Source organism: Haliaeetus albicilla, chromosome 15 (genome assembly GCF_947461875.1).
Source record: "Haliaeetus albicilla chromosome 15, bHalAlb1.1, whole genome shotgun sequence".
Lineage (NCBI taxonomy): Eukaryota > Metazoa > Chordata > Aves > Accipitriformes > Accipitridae > Haliaeetus > Haliaeetus albicilla.
In genome coordinates, this window is record NC_091497.1 from 31548603 (window position 1) to 31558021 (window position 9419).

A 9419-nucleotide genomic window follows, 5' to 3' on the forward strand; every position below is an offset into this window, starting at 1 on the left:
CTTCGAGTAAAATGAATTGCAAGAAACCAGTGTAATAACATCATTCCAGGCAAGAGCTCCTCAAGAAAACTGCCATTACACCTTGAACCTGCATCTTCCCTGGCTAAGTCTTCTCCCAGTCCACATGAATGAAGGAGACATTTAAAATAATGGACCCTGGAAAAGATCATCCATATGTCTCTCCTCCTCTCTCAGCTTCTTCCAGAAAACAGGCCACTGATGGGAGTAGCCATCAGGACCTGCACTGCACGCAGACTAGCCAGGACACAGGAGACAACTCTTATGAGATCAGGGCACCACGATCAGGGCAGTAGTACCTGCTATCCATGATTGCTACCTGATGGCAATAAGCTTCCTTAGATGATCAAACAAAATGCTGCAGAAACAAGAAGCTGTCACCTCTGGGCCCTCTACATCCCCCCAGGATGCTCATTGTTTTCAAAAGGGAAAGCAAACAAATGAACAAACCAGAGCTGTTTACTAAAAAATCTAATGTAGCCGATCCTTGCACATCCACCATCCCAGCCCTGACTCAACCCGAGCCCATATGATGGCCCTGTTCCGAGTTATGCATTTATAAAAGTGTAAAACCCAACTGTCTTGGCACTGGAAACTGCTTGGCCAAAGTACGAACATTCCAGTTTGAGAAAAATCAAGTCAAGGATGGTTGGCCCAGTATCTGACCTAGTTTCTCTGGTAACCTTCAGCTGAAACTAGAACTAAACAGACATGAAAAAGGGCTGTTAGATCTTGTGCTGCATCTCCTTGAGAAAGCAGAATTGCCTCCTCCAGTACATTTGCTAGTGACCTGCCTACACTTATTTTAAACGTCTGAAGAGGCACAGGGGGCTCCCACTACACCTGGACTACTATAGGCTCCAATACATTTTTCTGTCATTAAGTTTTTGCCCAGAATTCACCTTAAACTTTTATTTCCTTGATTTCTCCATTTAATCCTAGATATTCTCTCACATAATGCACCAAAAAAAAATCAGATTCCTTTGACTACAATACATTTCAAGTATCTACATGTAGTTAACTTACCTCCCCATATTCAGTGCCAGTCTAGATATATGTCTATTTTTGACAAGCTAGTTCCTCCAGACCCCCAAGTATTTTGTTATTGTTCTTTGAGCTTCACTCCAATTGTCAATACCTTCCTGTTGATACGATATTCAGAGTTTTCAGATGTGTTCACAGCAAAATCTTATAAAAAGGGAATCCCACCTCTTTGTTCACAGACATGGTACTTTTTTCTCGTCAGCTCAAGCACAAACCGTGCTGTTCTGTAATCAAGTCACGCTGCAGATTCATGTATTGCTTCCTGCTGGGTCTTAATTCTAGATCCCTTCCAGCATCACTATTATCCATCAGTAAGTTTCTGATTTGATACCCCTTGCCCTGTGAACTTGCCTTTTCCCCAAATTTGTTCTCTTCACTCTACTATGCTGTAGGAATTCTCCTGAAGTTCTGTCTACTCCAAAGCAAAGACGTTAGTTTCAAAGGTTATAGGTTTTGCTCAAGGCCCTTATTCAACAAAGCATTTAATTACATGCCTAACTTTAACCACATGCTTAAATCCAGTAGATCTCAGCAACCAGAGATGAGCTTAAGCATACATTAAAAAAAAAAAAAAAAAACTTAGGCATGCAAGTCAGTGCTTTGCTGATCTAAATCCTCAGTTTCTGTAATCACTTGGATGGTTTATTTTCCATTTGGCAAGAACTGACAGCTCAATGCTTGTATGTTACAGGATTTAAAAATGAAGCTTCAAGACAGTCCAAAACTGACATCATGCTTTTGTTTCTTTCTTAAAATAAGAAAAGCAAATAAATACTTAAGTAAATATGCAACAATACAATAATCATTAAGCCTATAGGATTTAAACAAGCAGTAACTCTATATTCTCATTACTGCAGTACCCTTTAAAAAAAAAAAAAAAAGCCCTGTGAAAAATTTGAAAGAGCACATGTATCTCAGTAAGATAGGCAACACGTTTCCCGGTAGCTCATTAGCCGACCGTCATTGCATAGTTAAATGGAGAGAAGAAAGCTGTCCATTTCTTAATTTCTATCTACCAAATGTCTGTAAATGCAATGGACTTAACTCACTGTTCCACGAAAGCTAGGTTTTTAGGGGGGAGAAGAGGGAAGAAGGTGCTAGTCTTCAATTTTAGTCATGGGTTGACTATTTCCATCAGTCGCCAACCCACATGACAGCAGATGTAAGATTTTACATTCATCACCAGCAACAAATGCAGTTGGCATAACAGGAATTTCGTGGAGAGTATTTAAAATCACTTCCAAATGTCTTCCATTGTTTACACGCAGAATACTTCACGACCTTTCTCTCCCCCTTGTTTTTTGTTTGTACTTTTTGTTTTCTTTGCCTTCCCTCATTCTGCTGCCTGGTAAACACAGGCAGAGGCTAAGTGGGGACTGCAATTATGTAGCCATACCAAGCTTAATCTGCGGACTACCTAATTGTAAGATTCAAGGTTTGGGAGGAGTGCCATCTGAGAAAGAAATGGAGAAGAAAAATTGGAAAATGACTACTTCCTCTCAATCCATAAAGCCTTCCAAAAATCAATTAACATGTTCTAAACTAAACCATCCACACATGCTATGGCACTAAAATGCATGATTTCAAATATAGACAAGAAAGTAGCTGCTCATTGATTTTTATCAGAATTACAGTATTCTCTGACCATTCCGCTTTCACCTTTTTTACTGAAGTGGCATCTGTTGTAACACTTTTGTACCTCGGTACTTGAGATGAACCAGAAAAATACCCATAGGTAATATGAATAAATTGTACATGACTGCATATTGGATCTGTTAAATAACGCTGTGAACCCCAAAGTCACTCAGAGAACGCCGTTCCCACGCCTAGCACAAATGCTGTTGTTTAATAATGCATACACGATTAAGTTTGCCGTCTTCCCCACAGAAAATTTTTTTTGTGATTTTATAGTTTCCCAGATGGAAACAATACTTTCACTTTCACAGATTCACTGGTGCAACCCATAGAAAAACTACCACTGTTTTTATTTACAGTGTGACCGCTGTCAATACAGCTGGATAGCGAAGACTTGTAGGCAAAACTCTGCGAACAACTTTTTGCCACTTTCTGCTACGAAAGAAGGAAAGGTGGCAAAGAAACAAAAGCACAGAAACTCCTCTGCTGCATTGTACATGCAACTACTCATCTGTGCCTACTCACCTCCCCTCCCTACTGCAGTTCAGCATCTCCAGCAGCCTCCTAAGTACTAACACCTGCTGGAAGGCTGAAACCCCATAAGCAGTAAGCACCGATACTGGGTTAGAGCCACAGCTTGCACTAATGGATTTTTTCAGATAGATGGCAGTGCACAAAGTGCATCTGAGATTGGTCCAGGTCGAGATGCCATTTCAATTCTCAGACACTTTAACTAAGGGAATTACTGCATTATCAAAAGCACTTTTAGAGAGATCATGGCTTAGGACCCCATCCTGCTCTGCTGTGATAGCTCTAGCTCTTTTGAAGGGGTGAACCGGGCACCAAGAACATAAACATGGCAAAGCAGCACTTAGGATTTTACTTCCCGTTCCTGTGAGCAGCAAAGAATTTTTCTTTCAATACATTCTAACAAATGTAGTTTTAAAGCACAAAGCTAAAGGGTGACTAACAAGACAAAGTCCAAAAAAGATACTGCATACTGGATACAGGAGACAATAAATCTTATTTTCAAGGGTCTGTAATAGCATAGATTTAGAAATAGTCCAGCAATAAGAACAGGGTATTTCAAATCACTCTTACTGGCAAAAATTCTACAGTTACTACTTAATTTTGTGCCCTCTTCATTCTAACAGACATGGTTATTAAGCTGAGAGAGCAGAGCGAAATTTTAACCATTTAACTGCATTTACCCCAGCAAATCCCTTCTCACAAAAGGAAAATATTAACAAAGCAGCTGAGACAAATAGGAGCAAATCCCACTGCACAATTAGTAGTTCCGTACCTACTGCTTGGGGGTTTCGACATATAGCTATCATGATGTGGAAGCATCCACCATCGTTTTGTTTTCTGTTCGCAGTAGGGGGTTGCTAGGAAACAAAATACTATTGTCTGATTTCATGATCTATTGCCTGGTTTGCCTGGCAGTAGTCTTCTAAATCTATTACTGGATTATTTTATATTTTACAGAGAGATTAAGACTAACATTAAAACACATGCACACAGAGAGGAACAGTAAAAAATGCCTCAAAATTCAGGGGACAGGATGTATATATGTTCCAGGTCGAGGAAGACAAACTATCCTGAGGAAAAACGAACTTAAGCAGTCTGGGGATATTTATATACGCACACACTCACACGTGTATCAGCGTTCCTCGACTGTATCTATAGTTTTGCCGACTTGTCAAAGACTCTCTTCCTTCTGAGGATACAAAACGTTCTCTTACTACTGGAGAGCTACTGTACGCTGCAAGTTCTGTAAATACCACATGCTGCAGAACGCCTGGTGCCGGCGAGCACACACACCAGAGTAATTTTTGTTCTTGGAATTCAGCTCAGGGTTGTTTCAGTGCCTTAATTTCTTTATGTAACCATTTTTTTTGCACATTTGGACAGATAGAAGAGTCAGAGACAATTCCCTACTCTCCTCCTCCCCCTCCCCCTCCCCCCTTCAGTTGTAACATAAATAAATAAATAAATAGATAGATAGATAGATAAAAGCATCAGGAAAAGAGATCTAACACTGAAAGCCACAATAGCACATTTCACATATTTTTACAGTGGCAAGCCTTTGTAAAGTGAGAGATTAAAAGAATATTAAAACCAGACAAATGTGGGTGCCTATCAAGGCATCCCCACAACACGATAGGAGACCTCAGCAGCAAAAAACAATCACACTTAAAAACTGAGACAGATGAAGAGAGTTCAGCACAAAGCCATAGAGAAAAAGGTTTCAAGTAAAACCTGCAGAGTAGTTACTACTCTTTTATGTATATCTACAATTTCACACCACACACAACATGCACTATTTCAAAGTCCTTTCAACTTATTTATTAACGTCTATGAATTTTATCACTCCATTTTAAATTTAAGAAAAAAATGAATGAGGCACATTGCAAAAGACATCAAAGCTTTTGACACAGTACAGCAGAACTTCCAGTGATTTAAAAAAAAAAAAAAAGTAATAACATACAACATAGAAAATACACAATTCACAGGAAGAATCTGAGAGCTTCTTGTCTCTCCTGCTCAGAGATGGATTCAATCAGCCTCTAACCTTCCTTTCAGAAACAAGGAGCCCTCCCCAAAAACACATTTCGAATTAAAGAACAAAAGAGTAAACCGCAAGCGAGCTTTCTCCCACCCCAGACAACAGCAAGCTACTTCTAGAGATCAGATCAAAGCAACGAGAGACGGACACGACCCACAACCAATCCCACTCCTCGCCAGGGTAGGATACGGCTATTCCCCAGCTGGTAACCCACTACAATAATAACATCGCTAGTTACAAACCGGTGCCCAGCAGGTTCCCCTGTCCCTCACCGGTGGCACACCGAGATCCTCTCACCTACAGCTTCGCTGAAACCTGTTTTAAAGCGTTCACTCGAGGGAAGGGGGAGGAAGAGGAGGAGAGGGATGGGACAGCCACCTCCCGAGCTGCCACCAAAAACTGTTCTGCAAACTGCAGGGGGGCTGCCGGGGTCCTCGCAGCCGCCTAACTCCCGGGGAGAGGGGAGGGTTTAGCGAGCGGGAGGGAGCCCGGGGTCCGAACCCCGGCTGCCCTGGGTGCGCTGCCCGCCCACGCGTGTGCCCGGGGGAGGTTGCCCGGCGCGGTGGGGCTCTCCCCGGCTGGGGGGCTGGGAGCCCCCGTCCTCCCCGCCGCTGCAGCAGCGACTGCAATTAAGAAGAAAAAAAAAAGAAGGGGAAAAAAAAAAAGGAAGACAATCCAAATAAATAAAAAGCCCACTAGCGGGACTGAGGAAAATAAAAACCCACCCTTGCCAGGCGGACCCTAAACAACAACAAAATCCGGGCGCCCAGGAGAGCAAACTTTCCGACTCACCGGGGAGAGCCGCTGCCCGCGGTGGGGGGGAGCGGCGGGCAGGAGCGGGGGCGGCGCACGGCCCCGCCGCGCCGGGGGAGCCGGGGGGCTGCGGCGGGGGCCGGGGCAGCGCGTCTCTTCCCCGCTCCCACCGCCCTTCCTTCCTTCTTTCCTTCCTTCCTTCCCTGCCTCCCTCCGCAGCGCTTTCCCCGGCCTCCCATCCGCCGGGAGCCGCCCGGCTCGGAGCTGCCTGAAGCGTGGACCGCCGTTTACCTACCGGCTGCCGTGGTCCGGCGGCTTCTGCAGCAGGCGGAGGACGACGCCCCGCGGCGGCGGGGAGAGCGGGGCCCGGCGGTGCGGGGGTGCTCGGAGGAGGAGGAGGAGGCGGCGGCCGCCGATGAACGGGCGGCGCGGTGCCTCTGTCTCCGTGCCTGTGTGTGTCTGTGTGTGTGTGCGGCGGGGAGGGATGCTGCAAGGGACCGAGGGAAAATTCTCCCCTCCTAGCAAAGCCGCCGACAAATGGCAAGGCAGGTGTGCTAAGGGGGGGGGGGGGAAGGCTCCCGGAGGATGAGGAAGGAAGGAAAGGGGGAGGAGAGGAAGGCGGGGGAGCGGCACAGCCCCCGGCGGTGGGAGCGGCGTCCCCCGGGGGGGGATGGAGCGGCTCCCCCCCCCCGGGTGAAGCCCCGCCGGCTTGCCGGGGGTGGGAGCGCGTCCCGCTCCGTTTAGAGAGGTGGAGGAACCGGCGGTGGGCAGCGGGCCCTGCAGAGCCCCGGGGGGGGACACACGGGACGCCCTACAAGCCGGGCGTTGCTGCAGGCACCACCGGCGGAGCATCCCGCAGCAAGTTTTCCCCGCGGCCTCCCCTCAAACGCATCCCGGAGCGGTTTTGGGAGCTACACCCCATCCGACGGGACTGGTGCTTTCCCTGGAAATCCTCCCGTCAGAAGTAGTTGAGTGTCTTTTCGCTGCAGAGGCTCCCACCTCCCAGTTAGCCGTGGCACCCCTCCGGGGGAACCCTTTCTACGGGGTCTGACTTTTTTTTTTTGCTTATTCATCTCCCAGGCGGGAGACAACCCTCGAGCGTGGCGAGAGCACCTCGGCTCACCCTTCGTCCATGGGGCAGGTGGCCAAGGACAGCTCTTCCCAGGACAAGGCACTGGGCCCGGGGGGGCTGGCAGCAGCAACTGCTTCCCCAAAAGCTTCCCCAAAGCCAAGCGCACCCCTCGTCCAAGCAGAGGGCCAACGAAGGCTTTTGTGGCTGCACCCCGGCTCCCGCAGAAGGTGCTCGCTAATCTGAACTCTTCCTGCTGTTCGAATGGGAAAAGCCTCTTCTTCTCCTGGCCTGAATTACCATGCGGGGCTGCTGTAAGCAGTCCCTTCCCTCCGTAGAGATGGTTGTGATTTAGTGCCGGAGAAAGCCTTTGTGTGCCCATTTGTAATACGTTTCAGCACACTTCTAGGTGACGATTAGTTGGTAAGTGAAAAGTGGCTGTGGCTGAAAGGTGGAAACTAACATCAGATATTAAATATTGCACGCGGCAGCTATGATTTCTAGTGGTGGGAAGAAAATCTGATAGAAAAATCTCCTGGCCCTCTTTTTCCACGGTACTTCTTTCCCTGAAGGTACTGAATTACATCCACAGGTACTGGGCTAATTATATATGCTCACCAGCCCATCGGTTTGGGTTTACCAGCAAGCACACTTATGCAACAGAAGCAATTTCCACACCACTGGGCTCATCTGATTTAAACAATACTGGCTTGTGTTGCCTCTGTGTGTAGCTTTTTTTCCCTTGGCTGGCAGGGTTAGTGTCACAGCTTCAGTTTGAGAAGTGACAACAAATAGTACTGACACAAATTATACCAAGCAACACAAGGACACACGTGGAGGACGAAACACAGAAATTAATGCACTGGTTTAGGTAAGCATTAACTGCCTCTGCTGAGGAGCAGGAGCTGCTCTTGGCCCAGCTGTGCAGATGTGGATTACTTCTTTCCTGACTGGTTCTTGCTTTGCTTTTTAGTGCCAATACAGATAGCTGAATAAAGGAAAAGTTGCTGGAGGCATTTCTGTTAAAGGTAGCCCCGATGAAAGTAAGACATAATTATAACTTGGGCATCCTCTTCGATATTATTTACAGTAAACCACATCTTTTCCGTCTTTTAAAGCACAGGCCCTAAGCCTGTTCATTCTTAGCAAGCGCCTCTTAAAAAGCACGCAGAAAACTTGCAGGGGAGTTCACGCACAACTCATACTTCACCTGTAGTGTAAATTAGCTTGCCAAATCACTAGTTAAAAAAAATCACACAAATTCCAGTGTCTGAATATATTTCTTAAGTTTGTTGCCTTTATCTGTGTTAAATTTGCTTCTTCACCTCTTTCTCCTAAGACTGAATGCAATCGTACTTAGGAATGCACACACACAATACTACAACGCAGACAGTTTAAACACACTCCTCTTGACTGTTGCATAAGCCTTGGTTGATATAAAACAGGAGTAAAAGGAAATCTCTCTGCCAGTGTTGGTCTTGTTTAACATAACTGACTGAAGAGTGAAAACACTTGATAAGATTATTTCATTGTGGCAATTTAGGGTTGTGCCCTCCTTCCCTCCCACAGAACAGCCTGGATAAGTGCATGCACACAAACAGGGATGCACAAATCTGCAGAAGGTGTTAACTTCTTTGCATGATTTTCACTAACACTTTCAGCATTTATTTGCTATTTGTGGGTCGGTACAGCACCTGGTTCCAGCCAAGACCTCACTTTGTTATGTTCTGAATAGCTCTTGGGAAGTTGCTGGCTTGACCCTGAAGACTTTACAGTCTAATTTTTTAATAACTGAAGGATATTTTTTTTTTTTAATTTAAAAAAGGACTTATTTTAGCTGTTGCATAAGCATGCATTATATCCCAAGACTTCAACCAGAGCTGCACAGACATACCTGAGAGCACAATTAGGCCCTTTGGACCTTTTAAAGCTTCAAAAATAGTCATGTGTAATTCCTTCTCCTGTGGATCCTGCAAGCTTTAAGAGAATTTTTGAAAGCTGTAAATTCCTATTTATCCACTAAGAGGCTCACAGGCAATCTTACCCTAATGGAAATAGAACTGTAAAGCCGAAACATTAATATACACAATATGATACATTACACAGGGATAGACTCGTTGGAGCCAACAAGAGGGCACGGCGGCCGCGCCGCTAGAGCCAGAGCCAAGCAGGTTCGCTCCGCTTACTCAGCTTCCTGCGCACGGGTTTCACTATCTGATTTATATTAGCACTGTATGGTTCTCTCTTTAAAAAAAAAAAACCAACAAAAACAATCTGACCTTTGAATCCCTCATCTGCATTGGCTGGCAGCCGGTATTGGCGAATCAGAGG

At 45.7% G+C, this 9419-nt stretch overlaps 1 protein-coding gene across 7 annotated transcripts in view; it reads right to left on the reverse strand.

The window, feature by feature from the left end:
• Positions 1-6587, reverse strand: part of ENOX1 (ecto-NOX disulfide-thiol exchanger 1) — a 360508-nt gene extending 353921 nt beyond the window's left edge. For 3 of the 7 annotated variants that reach the window (XM_069802661.1, XM_069802659.1, XM_069802660.1), the window contains exon 1: positions 6315-6584. The gene's annotated coding sequence lies outside the window, so the exon portion shown is untranslated. Of the gene's footprint in view, positions 1-6058; positions 6279-6314 lie in introns of those variants that run through there. The other 4 variants (XM_069802662.1, XM_069802657.1, XM_069802652.1 and 1 more) reach the window with 4 other exon arrangements.
• Positions 6588-9419: the final 2832 nt, after the last annotated feature.